This window comes from Rhincodon typus, chromosome 8 (genome assembly GCF_021869965.1).
Source record: "Rhincodon typus isolate 14 chromosome 8, sRhiTyp1.1, whole genome shotgun sequence".
NCBI lineage: Eukaryota > Metazoa > Chordata > Chondrichthyes > Orectolobiformes > Rhincodontidae > Rhincodon > Rhincodon typus.
Window position 1 is genome coordinate 37,869,981 of NC_063339.1, and position 3,637 is coordinate 37,873,617.

Genomic DNA, 3,637 nt, shown 5'->3' on the forward strand with positions numbered 1-3,637 from the left:
CTTTTATTTTGCTAGAGCTCCTTGATCCTCAGGCAAATTATGGCTTGATGTCAAAGGCAGTCACTCATATTACGTCTGGAATTCAGCTCTCTTGTCTATGATTAAACGAAGGCTCTTCTTCATGTTCCCATCCTTCACTGAACATTATCAGGCCCAAATGAAAATTGTTGTCAGGTCCTAATAATGTCATCAGACCCCTCTTTGTATTTGTAAAGCTGATCTATGCTGCGTTCAGGTAGTGCCTTTGAAGTCCACTCATAAAAGTAGGTTAAAATCAGAATTGTTATGAAGCAGACAGTATATCAGTGCCCAGCAGCCTGTTTCTGAGGGGTAGGTAATGTTCACATAATTTCACCTCCACCTCCACAATCTGACCGTGAATTCAGAAACCAGCATGCGGCTGACCTGAGAAGCAAATCCCTTTGAAATGTGCACTGACCTGAGACCAGTTTTAAAATAACTTGCCTTTAGATCCTATCCATGAGAAAATGCCAAAGAGAAGTGTGACAGATTTTTTTCCACTTTCTTCCCAGTATAAGTGCTCCCTGTATACTAGCAGTAACATGTAGGGAACACAATTCTTGGGCACAAACTTTACTTCTGGCTGTCAAAATTTTAATTGTACTTTTCTGCCAACGTTTTCCATTTTAAATTGCCATGTCAACATTTCCTACGCCATTTTCTTCTATCATATGTCATGATGTAGTAGCAGATTCTAGACACTAAGTGGCATAATAGAGTGTGTGAGTGTAGTCTTTACCAACTCTTTTACCATCTTATCTGAGGAAAAAAAAGAACTATCAGCTCAGCATGAGCAATGTTATGGATAATTTATTAGTACTTCAATAAAGGCCCAACTGATGATGATACTCAGTCTGATAAAAACAACATAACACAGAGTGTAATTTCAGGTTCAATCTTGGACTTTGCTTATATTGTTGATACTATAATTGGCCTCAATATTCCTGGGTTAACAAGGGAAAGATTTAGCTAATGCTCATGACTGGCATCCAGTGATCACAGCTGGAAAGACCCTATGTGAACGGTGTTGTGTGAGACCAGGTTTGGGCCTGACTGTAATGCCCCATGCAGTTAAATTGCTTTAATTTCCTGAAGCATGCTGACTTAAGTGAAGTACCAAAGGCAAGGCAGCATCTGTTCATCTCTAAGACAACATGCCCAGGAGAGAACAGGAGGGAAAATGAAACAAATCTGGTATTTAGGATTATCAAAAGCTATAACACATTACATTTGGACAATATTTTCTGTTTATTAACCCAACACTAAATAACAAGATTCATAACTGTTTCTGGCATAGCATACAACATATTTTTAAGCCAGCGCATAATACATCCATTACACAGGTAATGCATGGCCAGTTTATGACTAATTAGTTGTTGTCGATAGTTGACTGTTGGCTGTTTACCCAATGCATTAATTTTTCTGGATTCCATTCTGCAACCATTTGGCACATTACTGTAAGGTAATGGTGAAGTGTAGTTCACTGATGATAAATTTAATATACTGATGCAAGAGTTCTGACAAAGCTCTTGCAAATGATTATAATGCTCTTAGTGTTCAATTTTTATTGTTCTGAAGTGATTCAGAATTGAAATATTACTGTTCAGCATATTTTAGCAACCTCTAATATTCATTATTAATTGTAATCTTGCTGAGGCACAAAATTAGAATGATTACATTAGGACAGGAATACTAATTCGTCTGCATACTAGAGAGACGGCAAGATTGTTTTCCTTAAATTTTCCCTGTAAATCATCTGTGTCTGATTCTTTGATCCAGTCACAACACTAAGGCCCAAACCTAAGTGTGGGGGAATGTGTAATATTGGGCATGAAACTTCAATAAATCTGTGCAATTTCAGCAAGTCCAACTCATTCTAATATTACTTCCTGATTTGCATGTCTGATGCAAGATGACAGCCATAATGCAGATCCACATGGCTCAATCTTAACTGGAGCGTTTACGCTCCCAATCCAGGGATAGATTAAGAGCTGTGGAAAAGCTGAAGGAAAGTGTTGTGATGGATTCAGGATGGTAAAGAGTTCTTCCACTGACAACCTTCAATGGCGGATCACTTGATGGATGTAATCGGGTCTTGGAGAAAGATACACATCCCCAGGAATGAAAGGAAGAAACCTACTGCAGCAAATAAACAGCAAGGGCATGGCTAAAGGAAGTCAGCAGCAGAAGCATTATGTTTTGCACAGACCTGAATTCAGTGCAGGAAGCACTTTAATGACCCAACCAGGTGAGGAAAGGTGAGCACAGTTAGACATTTATTTACATTCTACTGCGCAAATCACAGCCCTCCCCACTTTGCTTGTCAAAACAATTTTATCATGTCACTCCTCACACTCACTCACTTTGCAAGTGCAACTTTCCTGCTCATTCTCTGGCATTCCTCACTTTCTCATCCACCGTTGTCACTCGTCTTCATCTTCAGGCAATTTGATGCCTTTCCCTGATAGTCAATGTCACCAGTGTATTGCTTCCAACAGTACACCCATGTCATTTTAGTCATTCATATGTCTGTTCTTTGCCTTTGTTACCTTGTTAAGTGCAAAGAACAGGTAAATGGAGAGAGCCAGAGGTGGCCTTCCTCAGATTTCCAGTGGAGAGCTGCATTGTAGAAAATGATAAAAAATTTACCATACTTCAGTGTTTCTGACCATCAGAGCTGAAGAGATTGATACTTTGCAGTTGCTTGGCAACAGATTTAAAGACCAGTAACACTCACCAGCAAGTGGAACATGATCATCCTCAAAACGCTAATGGTGCAGATGTTACTTGTCACTTATCACTTATCAGTTAAGCCTGAATGTTGTCCAGGTCAGTAACTGGAAAGCACAAAAGGTGCTAAACATTGCATAGTTATCATCAAACAGCCCCATTTCTGGTTTTGTGATAGAAGTAAGGTCATTAGTGAAGCAACTGGTGATGATTGGGCCTAGAACACTACCCTGAGGAGTGGGACAACAAGGTGCAGGGCTGGATGAACACAGCAGGCCAAGCAGCAGAGAGGCTGATGTTTCAGGCCTAGACCCTTCCTAAAATCTCATTGCCCAAACAGGGACTTGAACCCTGGACCCTCAGATTAAAAGTCTGATGCTCTACCGACTGAGCTATCTGGGCCCTAAATGTCAGCCTCTCTGCTCCTATGATGCTGCTTGGCCTGCTGTGTTCATCCAGCCCTGCACCTTGTTGTCTCGGATTCTCCAGCATCTGCAGTTCCTACTATCTCTGAGGAGTGGGAGTCTCCTGCAGTGCAGTGGTAGTGTCTCCATCTCTGAGTCAGGAGGCCAACTTCAAGTCCCACCTGCTGCAGAGGTGTAAAGTAACATCTCTGAGCAAATTGATTAGAAATTTCTACCCTGAGGAGTGATGTGCTGCTGTTGAGATGCTTGACTTCAAACAATTACAACCATTTTTCTTTCTACTACTTATAACTCCAACCAGTAAAGACTCTTTTCCTATTCACATTGACTTTGCTAGGCCGCTTTACTATGTTGTAGTTTCACTAGGTTGACACCTCATTATCAGGTATGCCAATTGCTGCTCATGGTTTAAGTTTGAATTGTGGTTCAACTCAAATACTATAAATCTCACGAGAGGCTTT

General features: G+C 40.6%; 1 non-coding gene across 1 annotated transcript; it reads right to left on the bottom strand.

Moving 5' to 3' along the window:
* Positions 1–3,080: 3,080 nt before the first annotated feature.
* Positions 3,081–3,153, bottom strand: trnak-uuu. The gene has a single exon. It is a non-coding gene; the product is annotated as a tRNA-Lys (tRNA).
* Between the last annotated feature and the right edge of the window lie 484 nt (positions 3,154–3,637).